Source organism: Rhagoletis pomonella, unplaced genomic scaffold (assembly GCF_013731165.1).
Source record: "Rhagoletis pomonella isolate Grant_MI unplaced genomic scaffold, Rhpom_1.0 Rhpom_scaffold_00006, whole genome shotgun sequence".
NCBI lineage: Eukaryota > Metazoa > Arthropoda > Insecta > Diptera > Tephritidae > Rhagoletis > Rhagoletis pomonella.
Window position 1 is genome coordinate 19898143 of NW_023458560.1, and position 14487 is coordinate 19912629.

The window sequence follows — 14487 nt, forward strand, 5'->3', positions numbered from 1 at the left end:
CATTTGAATTAACATTAAGATTTGGCGGTTTAAATGTCTCTGAAGACACATGTCTGCCCAAATGCTACTTGGAAGATGATGGGGCATTCCCTCTTGGGAATGCAGATCAAATACCTGCCTCAGTTTTTGAATCAATTATTTCCTCCCCCAGTCTGTGCGATGACTATGTGAAGTAAGCGCCCGAATGTATTACGGTCGTAAACCTCTGAAGTCCGCCTCGGAAGTCTCGTAAGTGATCCACTCACTATTTTGGAGGCTGTCCTCTCGGACCGTGCCAATGTTCCATATGTTTCTATTCGCCAGACTATCATGGTGTACATCCAACGAAGGATGATTTGCCGGCCAAACTGCTGCTAACCATCAACCTAGTAATTCTGGCTAAGATAATTTCAAATCTTCCGTAAGACAGTAAGCAAGATAGTTTGATAGACTTTCTTTATCCCGGCACAAAAAAAAAGCTCTCTTGCCAACTTTCATGGCGAAAAGCACTTTTAACATTGTATCATTTTGCTCGCGCTGCTCCAACAGTCAGTCGTAATGGTCGAGTGAGCAAGGGACTGGCGTGCCATACGATAGATGAGGGGTCGAATTGTGACAGACGTGAAAAAGTCGGCAATCGTACGAACACAAATTACGACATATGGGTGTTTCCATCGGAAGGTTTACTGCGAAAGTAAAAAAAAAAATCATATATCTAACGTATTTATGGAACAATTTATCTGCTTTTTAAACATATATAAGCAGAAACATTTTTGCGAAAAATGGTCTTGCTAGGTGGCGCCAGTGTCGAGATATTTAATTCGGAAACCCGTATTTATAGTCGGATTTGGTTCGAATTTGGCGTATGTAGTTGAAACATAATAAATCATAGATTTCCAAAAAATTTACCCTGAATTGGCGCTGAAGTCAATATATAAAGTATATTCGACATAAAATGCATGTTTTATATGCGTTAAAAATTCATTTAAGAGCAATATTAACAAAAATATAACGATGGAAATTTATTTCACGTCACGCCATGTCACATTACGTTTCCCACGCGATTTCGTAACAAAAGAAAAAAATCAACTTCTATTTTTGTCACATAACGTCTCTCTCTTTAATTGCGTATATGTATTTAAGGACCATGCGGTTCGTTCTTTTCTTTTTTCAGTTAAATAAAGAACTAATTATGTGCTACACAAGGGTCCAAAGAAGTAAAAGAAAACAAATGTTTTTCCTTTTTGTACGTTTTGTCACGTTCGTGACGTCTGGAAATACCTATACGTCGTTTAATTTGTAGGAACTTATTTATTGTTTAGTTATTAGATTTAATTGTTTAAAAATAAATTTTTTTTTTACTTCATTTAATTTTTTAGGAACTTATTTTATTTATTTCTTTTTCTTTTAATTATTATTTTTTATTAATTTTCCTTAATTTTAAAATTTTACTGTTCCAAAAAGAAAAATACTTTTTTAATTTCATTTAATTTTTAGAAACTTATTTTCTTTTTAGTTTTTACAAACGTTTTTTAATTTCAATTTCATTTTCATTTCTTTTTTTATTTAAGATTTTATTGTTTTAAAAAAAAATATATGTCTTTTTTAAGAACTTATTAATCTTTTTAATATTTTTTAATAAAATTTATTTTTTAATTTTATATTTTTGTATTCAACAATTTTATTGAGCTTTAGAATGAAAGAAAACTATTTTTTTTCATTTAATTTTTAAAAACCTTTTTCTCTTTTAATTTAATTTTCTTTTAGTTTTAAAAAGAAAATTATATATTTGTTTATTTAGTTTAATTTTTAGACAACTGATTGCTAGAAGACAAACATAACAACGCTAAACACGAACTCGTTAACGAATCTTTCAATTAGTTTTTCGAAAGACAGAAAAGAGTTTTTAAGATAGATGCCAGAATTGACAATTGTCTTACTCAGTGTTATAAAAAATGCTTAGCAGAGCTCTCCTCCTGGTAAGAGGGATGATGGCTATTTCATATGGTTGCAGCCCTTTGCGTTTCCATCTGGGTGGTTAATTTTGTGTGGCTGTCTAAATTTTCTCCATCGTCTTAAGGTCAAATGATATTAGGGTGATCGGAGGAAAAGATTCCACCAATGAAATCGGTACTTTCAAAAACATGCTATTCTGATGCAGGAAAAAGTTTAAATTTAAACAAAGAAAATTATTTTGAAATTGACTACATATTTAGTTGCGGTTTTCTCTGCAGGGTATTCATTTCAACACACGTACTTTTCCGCTTTTCTGAATTACTCCAGTGAGTGTACTTCTCTTCATCAAAAGCAGTATGTGCTGGAATTGAGTATAGCAGCGCGTTATTGCGGATGAATCCCAATTGCCCTCTCTTCCATTTACACAATCTTGCACTGCCAATTCATTTCAATTAGCTTTGGCATGCAATTTCAAGAGAAAATGTTTCAATCCATAACGCGTACATATATATATGTATGTACTGTACACAGTGGCGGATTTGAATATTTGTCACCCTTAGGCAATTCAGAATTTTCCGCCCTTTTTCCGATAAGAAAAATATTTTTAGGTAAAAGTACCAAGTTTGGAACGATTAGCAGTAAATAGTAATATTGAAATTTATGATATTTACTAAACTTTTATAACAATTTAAGATGAAAAGGTGGTATTTGCCTTGAGTTAAGGTTTTCAACTTTTTTCACTTGATAGGTTATAATCTCAAAAATTCCTTACAGTGTTGTCCTATTTTCTGATTGCGTAATTGAATCTCAAATTAATCTCTTAAAATGTACAAACACAAATTCTACTTTCAGTGCAGCTAACTTGAAAAAAAATTTCAACTCAAATTTTTCCGCCCTAGGCACCTGCCTATGTTGCCTCTACGGTAAATCCGCCTCTGGCTGTACATATGTATGTATTGTACAAGCCAATTTCTTTGTAATTTTGTTTTTTCGCACCACTTTCACAGGAATTACCTTCTTTGTAACAACTATGCTGTTAATTGGATTGCACTGTGTGCTTAGTTCTTTGACTTCTTCGGAACAGCTTCGACAGCTATAATCTTCTACGTGCAACAAACGCACGCAATATGCACTTTTAGTCGTGTTAATTTCGTTTTTGTCGACTTCTTGTAACTCCTGATTTCCCTATGGATTTTATATGTGCGTAACAACATTACCGTTACATGCAACTCTTTGGGAAAATGTTAAAGCGAGTTAGCCGTTATCGGGTTTTGTTCTTGAATGATGGCATTACAGGGATCTCTGCTGCAACATGCTTGTTGTTTAATTACTTAAGTTGTTGCTGTGATATGAAGAAAATCAAAAGAGGGCGAGAATTTAGTTTTGTTCACCGAAAAGTCCAGCAAAATTATCCATCAATCAAATATCAGTGAGTAAGAAAACATTCTCTCAAATAGAGAAACCAAAGATGGTCGATTTATGCTTTTTACAAATAAAAAGATAAAAAATACCTAATTTCACTAAACCAAGGAAGAGGTCTTAGCGTAACGCTGATGGCCTTTTTGCAATCAGGTTTTTTTTAATTAAATTAAATAAAAGTATATATATAAACAGTATTCTTTTTAAAACAACAAAAACTAACAAATAAAATAATTAAATTAAAAAAACTAAGCGAAAATAAAGCAAAAATAAATAAATTTTTTTTAAAAAATTAAATGAAATAAAAACTAAAAATAAATATTCCGACGATTTGATAACCTTTCTCCTTTTTGTGAAGGCGGTTAAAAAGAAAATTAAATTATGAAAGAAAAAAATTTTAAAAAGAAAAAAATACATAAAATAATTTTTTAAAGATTAAGTGCAATTAAAAAAGGAGAAAATGTAAATTAAAAATAGGAAAGAAAATCCACTACTCAAGGACTCGAACTCGGATCTCTCGAATAGCACGCCTGTGCTTTGTTCACTCGGCCATTGCGACTGTTGGAGCGTCTCAAGCTAAATGATATACAAATGATTTCTCTCAAAATAGCTTTTCACCACAAGTGGTGAATGAGAGAGCTTTTTTCCAAGACTTTTGTGATAGAATGACAAAAATCTTTCGAGCTATATATCTTGCCATATGTCTTACGAAAGACATTTTACTATCTCAGCCAGAATTGCCATGAAAATCTGCTAAAGCTCGTTTTGCAAGGATTTCTAAAAATCATTTAGGGGATTCCCTTAAACTCGTAGTCTTAAACTGTGTAAAACTCGTAAGTTTACGGGGCTGTTACGGGAACGCCCCCTTTTGAAAATGTGTAAACAGGTGCGTGAAGTGACTGTTTGACAGGTTGAAAAGGGTTTTGTGAATAAATCTTTGTTTTGTAGTATTTTTTATAACAGCGCCGTTTTTTTCATTTGCTTTCAGTATTTTATCATACATTTTAGTAAAAAATCTTCAGCCCATCGGCAACACTGAAGTTTACGAGGTCATTTGCGCACCAAATTTGCCTCGTAAATTTACGAGGGGCTCGTAAATAGAGCTCCATACAAATTTTGACAGTTCTTTTACGAGGCTCGTAAATTTACGAGCTTTACGAGGTTTACAAGGCTTTTAGGAATTTAAGGGATGACTCCTATTAGTTTTCGCTTTCTCAGATTGAATTAATGATTCCAAAATAGAACTTTTCCGATATGTGCCAATTATCTAAGTACTGTGGCTATGTTGGCATTGTGGAGTCACTAGCGTTATGTTTATGATCTCTAGGATTCTGCGTTATTAGAGAATGCAAAATGGCACTTCACGGCAAAATCAACTTTTTTCTGGGCATTGGACCAAACCAATTTGTTTAAGAGAACGAGTCATAGGTAAAAAATAATTTCTCCGTTTTTCGCATTTAGCCTCCGAAATCGATATATGTGCTTTCGAAGTTCGAAATAGGACCTTTGGTAAAAAATTATATTTAATTATTGCATATGGGTGTTTCCAGCGGAAGGTCTACCACGACAAAAAAAAAATAAAAGTTTTATATCTAACGTATTTACGGGCCGATTTGTCTGCTTTTTAAAATATATACTGGCTATGTAAGTAGAATCATGTTTGCATAAAATGGTCTTCCTAGGTGGTGCCAAGGTCGAGATATTTCGAAAAACCGTATTTATGGTCCGATTTGGTTCGAATTTGGCGTATGTGGTTGAAACATAATAAATCATAGATTTCTAATAAATTGACCCTGAATTGGCGCTAAAGTCAAAATATAAAGTATATTCTACATAAAATACATGTTTTATTTGCGCTAAAAATTAATTTAAAATCATTATTAACAAAAATATAACGATGGAAATTTATGTCACGTGACGCCACGTCACGTCACGTTTCACACTTGGGGTTGTAAAAGAGAATTGAAACAATATTAACCGATTTTTAAATAATTGGGATCGTTGTAAATTCGTCTAATAAGCATATTTGTATACTTCGTATATAAAAATTGGAGGATAAACACATAAAGGGAAAAAAATACAAATTTTTTCGTATAAAAAAAATTATTAATTAAATTATTATTAAATAGAACAAATAATTTATAGTGTTTTAAGCGTTAATTTAATTTAATTTAAAAATCAGTTAGTAATTTTTTTGTTTAAAATACTTTTTTTATACAAAAAAGGTATTTTTTCCTTTTAATGTGTTTTTTCTCAAATTTGTGTATTCGAAGTATATAAATATGCATATCACAAGAAAGGAGGTTAAATCACCTTTACAACGGTATGAATCCTTTAAAAATCTGTTCAAAATTTTCGAAAAATATTGAGTTTTTAATTTTTCGAAGATCTGACTTTTGACCCGTTATAGCACCTGTAATATAAGCTTTAACAAAAAAAGTTATATACCATATAAATAAGAGAAAAAGGCGGACCATGTCTGTGTTTTTACTTTTTTTTCTTTTTACATGCAATAATTAAAAATAATTTTTTACCAAAGGTCCAATTTCGATCTTCGAAGGCCCATATCTCGATTTCGGAGGCTAACTTCGAAAAACCGAGAACTTACTTTTTTAATTATGACCCAGTGTCTTAAAAAAATTTGGTTTGGTCCAATACCCAGCCGAGTGCTGTACGGTGTAATACATTTCAAAGTCATTTTTTTAATTTTAATTTATTTGTGTCTATTACACAATTTTCTACATAACCTTACCATTATCATTCTCACTGTTATTTTTTTGGATATTGTATTTATTTCTCTAACACTTCAACGCTTTCTTAAAAACAAGTTCCACTCAAGTGTACTAAGGGCCATTTTCTAATGTAAGCAGTAAAGTTGCCTTTACTAACAGGGCAGATAAATTGTTCCTCACTTTAAAGTGTTTTAATTTTCTTATCTTACCGGTAAAAATAAATTTGTTATTTCGTAGAGTGAAACTTCACTACAGTTCCGAGAGTGAAACTTCACTACATTCGTCATATAATTTCAAAGGTTGGCAATGCAACATAAGCAAATATAGAGCAAGAGCAACTGTTAGCAAAAACCAAAACCTTTGGTTGAAATATCTAATATAGCTGGCTCATGAACCAAAACCAAACCAAAATTTAAAGTTGGGTACAAATTTTAAAGGTTGCATCGGGTGAGCAACAGTTTATCGATTCGAGAATTTAATGCGCTGATGAGAAAACGAAAACTCGTATATCGGGACGATAAAGTGGCCGGTAAACTAAAGGTTAGATGAGAAAACGGCCCTAAATCGACTTGTTTCACTGTCTATTGACTTCATTTATCTCACAGATCTTAGTAAAAATTAACCTTCTGTCTGTTTATTATTTAACCTTTGGTTCGTCTGTCTACAAACATACATACATTATGTATTTGTATGTATGTATGTGCAAGTAAGTGTAAATGGACAAATAAAAGGAAATATATGTATGTATGTATGTGTATTTTTAGTGGCTGCTCTTCAGCCTCTCACAGTCAATGGTCCAGTGATGCGTCAAGTGTTATTGCCGTTAAGAGCAAACAACATACAAAACTGCAACAACTACAAAAACAAAACCAACAGAAACAACAATTGTCCCGGCCTACACTGCGTCACCTTGAACGACAGCGCCATTGCACCGAATACTATTACAACAATCTAACCAATCACTATGAAATAAAATATAAAAACAGCAACAAAAGCATTGACTACAGGTCAATAGAACTTGAAATGTAAATTGTAAATTGGAAGCAAATATTTATTTTATAATAGAATGTGGCAAATTGTTTATCTATGTAATTGTATTGATTTGTGCACCACCACAAATAAGCGGCACTGGAAATTTAATTATTTATTGGCAGAAGAACAAATTTGTGTTAGTGTTGTCACCTTACCTTTTGTTTACAAAAGCCGACCTACCTAATGTCCCAAATAAATGCACTTACCGTGCGCAACAACAACACAAGGGGGCCAAACGAATGCACGCATAAAAGGGAGATGACAAGAAAAATTCCAAGCAACCGGCTGGCTCAGTGGAGACGGCGGGGTTGCTTGCAAGGGACAATATACACGCAATCCAAATACCCAACAAACAAAATCTAGCTAGGGAAAACAACGACAAAAATACCAAACGGCACCAACTAATATATATATATGTACGTAATAATAGGGTGGGTCGAAAATTTTAGCTAAACAGAAAATTTTTAAACACGAAGATTTAAAAAGACAAAACCTTGTTTTTGGGGCGCACCCGAGGTGAGGTCCAACCAAAAGGTTACGAACCCACTCGCACTACCGCCCGTCCTCCGGGGATATCTTTAACCCGCCTGTATGACTGGGCTCAGGGTTCAGGATGCTAAACAGGATCGGAAAGGGAAACACAATAAGAGGAAGCCTGCCGACAACAATAACGCCTAAATACATGACACAACAAAAGAAAACGATACTTATCGGCGGTCGGTGGGCGTTCCGACCGCAGGGGTGCTCCTCGGGAATGTGGCTCCCAAATCCGGTGCCGACTTTACCACGCCTCGACTGGCGCTGCTCCTCGAAACTAATCGCTGCTGCTACTGCAATCTAAGTGCCTCGCCTGGCACTTACCGAATTTTTATTCAATTTTAAACACCTCGCACTAAACAGATTTATCTAATTTTACTGGGCTACTATGTATAAAAGCACTCGCGCTCGCAATAAGGGTCTTGCCTTTCTCAAAGCTAGCTTAGAACTCCCCCGGCATGCAGTCACGAGCCAGGCCGCAACCTACGCACCGGTACGCAAACCGTTGGAGTGTCAGCGCCGGTGTTGTTAGTGCCCGATCAATTGGCGCCGGCCCGATCATTCTAGAAGCGAATTGGGCGCTTTAGCGGTCGCCACCACGGCGCACACAAACAACACCATGGACTTGCCATTGCCATCATACAGCGGACAACAAAAGTGCCGCAATAGGTGAGAGCAAAGGCGACACCCCTACTACGGTCTTTCGCGTCATCTCTAATTCCTACATTCTTACCCTCGGTCGGCACCGTTTTTGGGCGGAGTGCCCTAATGGAGTCTTTTCCCCTTTGCGGTGGCGCTCCACCGACAAACAACTATTTCGCTCAACTTGAGCTCATTCTGCTATTTATTTAGGTATGTACACACATATGTACACTTGAGTGTCGGCAGACCTCACTCCTATCGGCTGGAGTGAAAGGAAATAGGTAAATAGAACAAAGGGGAAACAAATGTTTATTTTGTTGCGGCCAGTACGCGACAACCCCACCCCTTCCTCCTTAAAAAGAAAGCTTGCCTTCTTTTGTGAAATACCTATCTCCTAACTGTCCCTATATGGTCTTAACTCCTTCACGTTCCATGTCCCTTTATCTTTGCCTGACTCGTCTACCAGGACATAAGTCCATGGCGACACCTTCTTCTTCACTATAAAAGGTCCTATATATTTCGGCGCTAACTTCGCCGCGTAGTAATTTGCTGCATCAGATAATACAACATTTTTCCTCCAAACTAATTCTCCTGGCATATATTGCACATCTCTTCTCCTAAGGTTATAATTTCTTGCTAACTTGGCACTGGCCTCCTCTAATCTCACTCTAACGCTAGACCTAATCTCTTCGAGTCTCTTTGCTCTTTCTTCACAATTAATTCTCTCCTGCTCTCCTAATGACTCGATATATCTCCAACTGCCTTCCAACGCCATTTCCCTACCAAAATTTACAAAGTATGGCGTGGCTCCTAACACTTCATGCTGCGTTGTTCTAATACAGTACGCTACCTTTGCTAATTGCTGGTCCCAACTCCTTTGGTTATCCGCTACGTAAGCTCTAATCGTTGTCTTAATTATCTGGTTTATCCTTTCGGCCGGATTAGCCTGCGGGTGATAGTGGGCGGTGTACCGGATTTGGGCACCATACGCACCGCAGAGCCCCCGCAGTTCGCGACTCCTGAACTGGGGTCCATTGTCGCAGACCACCGACCGAGGGACACCAAACAAAAGAAACACTTGATCCTCTAAGATTTTACAGACGCCCTTCGCCGTGGCAGTCCGTAAGGGAAACAACAGCGGAAACTTCGAAAAGTAATCCACGACCGTTAAAATATACTGGTAGCCCTGTGTCGACTTCACCATGGGCCCTACCAGATCAACACATATCATTTCCCAAGGCTCGATTGCCTTGGACCTCTCAACAAACCCCCCAGCTGGCTGTGTGTTATCAGGCTTCACCTGTTGACAAATCTTACATTTTCGAACATATTTCGCGATATCCGCCTTCATCTGCGGCCAATAAAAATTTTGTGCAACCCTAGCGAAAGTTTTCCGGATGCCCATGTGACCGGCCAACTGGTCATCATGACTTTTACTGAGAATCTCAGCCCTCTCCTCTCGACCAACAACCTTTTTCCAATCCAAAGAATCACCGTAAATAGAGGGGAATTTGGACTTAACGAATTTGTAGAGGCAGCCGCCTTCTACTCTCCACGCTGGGTACGATAAGGGTCTCTTTTCTACAGACCGAATCATCTTCGACAACCAGGGGTCACTAGTGGAAACTTCAGCAACAGGCACACTACGGGACAACATATCTGGAACCACATGTTCCTTTCTCTTCCGGTGGACAATCTCAAAGTCATACTGCTGGAGCTTCAGCGCCCAACGCGCTAACCTACCACAAGGATCCTTCAAGTTGTTCAGCCAAACCAAAGAATAGTGGTCAGTGACGACAGTAAACCTAGCGCCTTCAACATATGGACGCAATTTCTCGACCGCCCACAAGACCGCTAAACAATCCTTCTCTGTCGTCGAATAATTTTTCTCATTTTTATTCAGGGACCTACTCAAATATGCTATAACCCTCTCACCGTCCTCAAATCTTTGGGTCAAAACTGCTCCTATACCGAAATCAGACGCGTCTGTCTGGATTGTGAAAGGCTTCTCAAAATCTGGACAGCTCAAAACGGGTGCTGTCACCAGGCGCTCCTTCGCCTCCCTAAAGCTCCGTTCACAATCTTCGTTCCACTCGAACTTTCGGTTTTTCTTTGTTAATTCGGTGAGAGGCCTAACTAACTCAGCAAAGTCCTTAATAAATCTTCGGTACCAGGACACTGTACCTATAAATGACCTAACCTGTTTCACATTTTTGGGCCTTTCGATGTTAACCATCGCTTCAACCTTTTCTGGGTATACGTGTAGACCGTGCTTGTCTACCACGTAGCCTAAATACTTTAACTCTGGCCTACAAAAGTTGGACTTATCCCTATTCAACCTAAGGCCCGCTTTAGTTAACCTATCTAAAACTATCTGCAGAATCTCTAGATGTTTATTGAAGTTATTTGTAACGATAATGATGTCATCAAGGTAAACAAAGACATGGGGCTCTAATTCGGGACCTATAACTGAATCTATGAATCTTTGCCAAGTTGCGGGTGCGTTATGCAACCCGTATGGCATACGATTAAATTGGAAGAGACCTCTTCCTGGTACCGTAAAAGCGGTAAAGGGTCTCGATTTGCCAATACGCGGACTTAATGTCCAGACTGGACAGGAACCTGGCGTCCCTCAGCTTATCCAAAGTCGCCGAAACATAAGGAAGGGGGTAGCTATCTCTCTCTTTACATTTATTTAAAACCCTATAGTCTACACAAAACCTACAAGACCCATCTTTCTTCCTAATCATGACTACGGGGGACACCCAAGGACTATGCGACTTTTCAATTACTCCCTTATCGAGCATGTCTTTTAACTCCTCGTCTATACGCGACTGTATGACGGGAGACACCGGGTAATACCTCTGCGTCACAAGTTCGACTCCTGCTTTTACCCTAATCCGATGCTCAACAAGGTGGGTTCGACCTAACCCTTCTGGCATAGCCCTGAACGCCCGGGCAACTAATTCATCTAAAGCACTAGCCTCTCTATTGCCTACCTCGGAGTGATCGACTATCGCCGCCAAACAGTCCTGTTCCGGCCGAGAAAAGCTCTACCTCATTTTCATCAAATCCGGGATAATACCCGCCTTGGTCCAAAAATCGACCCCAAGGATAACGCCCTGAGGCAAGCCAGGAACTATGAGGCACTCAACGAGGACTGACTTGCCCTCTACCTCAATTGGCAGCGAAACCGAACCTAACACCGATACATGGCCTCCATCCGCAAGGATAACTTTCAAGGGAATATTCGATGAAGACCCCCTAACGCCCCAAGATGAGAAAACTTCCCAACCTAACCGGCCAATTACCGTTCTCGACGCACCAGAATCCAACAACGCCCTAAAAGTGTAACCAAAAATCCTCACATCCAAATACGGACGCTTATCGAAGCCGTCTGAGACAAGCGAATACGCCAACCGAATATCTGAACCACCGAACCCTACTTTAGCCAGCTGGGAGTTAGCAGGATTACTAACTCGCCCTACAAGACCACCTGACCTGCTGTCCCAGGGGTCTACCTCCCGTTTCCCGACTTATTTTCCGACCTAACATTCGACTTCGAATTCGCCCAACTATTCGACTTCGACTCCGACCTAAACGGGTTGTGGTTCCGCCGACCACCTCCACTCGGACTACGCTGGGTACCCTGGGCACCATTCCGCTTCGCTGCACACACCGGGCAGTCCCGCTTCATGGCCCCAGGCCTACCACCGCCGAAGCACTTTATCCCCTTTCTACAGTCAGCTGAAACATGACCAAACCGCTTGCAATTAAAACAACGGGTATTAGGCCCCGCCCTAAACCCTTCGTAGTCCGTTGAATCTGCCACCGCTGCGACCTCCGAGCCCACCGAGGCATAAGCCAAGTCAGGCTCCAACAGACCCTTGGCCTTGTGACTTGGTGGAGGGACAAAAGCTTCAACCGACGACCTAACCGACTCTAATTTTCTACTCAAGGCGACTAGTTCCGCAACCGATCCTGGCGAAACTAGTCCCAGCTGCGTTTGGTAAAAGGGTAGTAGATTTGCCCTAATTATCCCTAGCATCCTACTCTCCGACAGGGGCTCCTGTAGCCGACTCCGATGGACTCATTCGCTCCCTGAGTCCGCCGCCGTATCCCGTCCATCAGCAAGTCATCGTAATTGGAGGGCAGAAACTCCAACTTCAACTCCCTAACCAGTTCCTCCCAACTACTTAGCGAGCGCCTAACTGACCTAAACCATAGAAGTGCCTTCCCCGAAAATAAATCAACCGCGCCTCGGAAAAGTTGAGCAGGGGCCACACCGCGGGCTTCACTCAACTCCTCTACCCTTTCCAGAAAAGCGTTCACCGAAAGACCCGACTTCTCCCCATCGAAACGCACGTCCCACTTTGAAAGATTCTCCGGCTTCACGCTCCCGACCGGTTCAGCCGACCCGCACGCCCGCTCTTCGGCCACCTCGCCTGGTGCCGCTGCCGATCGTACCGCCGAATCTCGTTCTCGGTCACTCATCCGCTCCGGCTCGTCCTCCTCGCCAACTGCCTCCTGCAAGCCAGCCAAGCAAAGCATCAACCTGCTCTTCAAACTCGACTGCTGCGTCAACTCCGCATCGTTGCTGGGTTTCGCGCGCCCTATCCTTGCTAAGCACCACTCTAGCTTAGCCATGGCTTTGGCCCCAGTCGACGGCTTCGCGCCCTTCGCCAACTTGCTCATCAACGACTCGACCTCCTTCAACTTTTGCTCTACCGCGTCCCGATCCTCCTCGAAACTGAAGGGGTAGTCCTGGAAGAGGTCTACCGACCCTCTCCTCTCTAACAACCTTGACGCCCGCAAAGATTTCCGCATATTGTCGACCGACCCTACCGGGAGACCCCGAGCCTCCATCTCATACGACAACTCCTCTTGCGACAACCGATTAATCTCCATGTCGTATGAATCAAGAAAGAATCAAAATGTAACGAAAACCCCAAAATATTTAAAATAAAATCAAAATTTTCCAAAAAATAAAGAAAACCAAAAAAATTACGACGACTTAATAGTTTAAAAACACGACCGAAAATCAAAACTCGCGAAAACAAAACTTTTAAAATCGTTTTATGTATAAAAACCAGTTATCGCTTACTACCGACCAGTTCGCGCCCACTGGGTTGTTAGTCGTCCTATACTGGCACAACAAAATGACCCTATCACGCGCGACATTAGTAGAGCCTAACCACACAAAAAAAAACAAAACAAAAATAATACGTACTGCTAAATAAAACGGCACAAGCAAATGTAAAAACAACAACCAATATGTAAAAATAAATATACGTATGTACTATGTAGGTATATGTATATATGTATACAATAGATCCCACGCAAAACAAAGTGGTGCGGCCAATGTACGTATGTATGTAAATATGTTTACCACTAGGGTGGTCTTTCTTTTAACTTCAGGTATTTCTTAATTTAATTTTTATTAAAATGCAACATATAGCGTACTTTTTTATCCAATGTGAACAAAAGGCTAAAATCGAAGCAAACGGCTCGCCACCACACAGAATATTAATTTGAAGCGCTTTTTTTCCAATATTAAAACAAAGATTAATATTCAAAATACCAAACCAAACTTAATGCCACAAATACAAAATGCGACCCAGCCTAATGTACACTATATTTGAACGCTACTAAACAAAATAGAGAGGCAACAACCAAGCTACACACTTCACAAAATATGTACGTAGATGTGTGGGTATGGGTATACCCTTCCGGCACTGCACTTGTCACTGCAATATATCTTCCACAATTCTCTCACCTGAATTTCGTGTAATCTCACCAACCTTTGACGAAAATCCCACCTCCTTGCTATGCTTATCACCACAGTCTATCTCGCCAAAAAATTGTTCCACTCCTTCAGTGAAAAGGGCCCCACGTTGGGCGCCAATTTGTCACCTTACCTTTTGTTTACAAAAGCCGACCTACCTAATGTCCCAAATAAATGCACTTACCGTGCGCAACAACAACACAAGGGGGCCAAACGAAATAAACAAATGCACGCACAAAAGGGAGATGACAAGAAAAATTCCAAGCAACCGGCTGGCTCAGTGGAGACGGCGGGGTTGCTTGCAAGGGACAATATACACGCAATCCAAATACCCAACAAACAAAATCTAGCTAGGGACAACAACGACAAAAATACCAAACGGCACCAACTAATATATATATATGT

General features: G+C 39.6%; 1 protein-coding gene across 2 annotated transcripts in view; it reads left to right on the plus strand.

Annotated features, from left to right (window-relative positions):
• LOC118740478 (calcium/calmodulin-dependent 3',5'-cyclic nucleotide phosphodiesterase 1) overlaps positions 1-14487 on the plus strand; it is a 737853-nt gene that overhangs the window by 587959 nt on the left and 135407 nt on the right. The gene's annotated exons all lie outside the window — the stretch shown is intronic.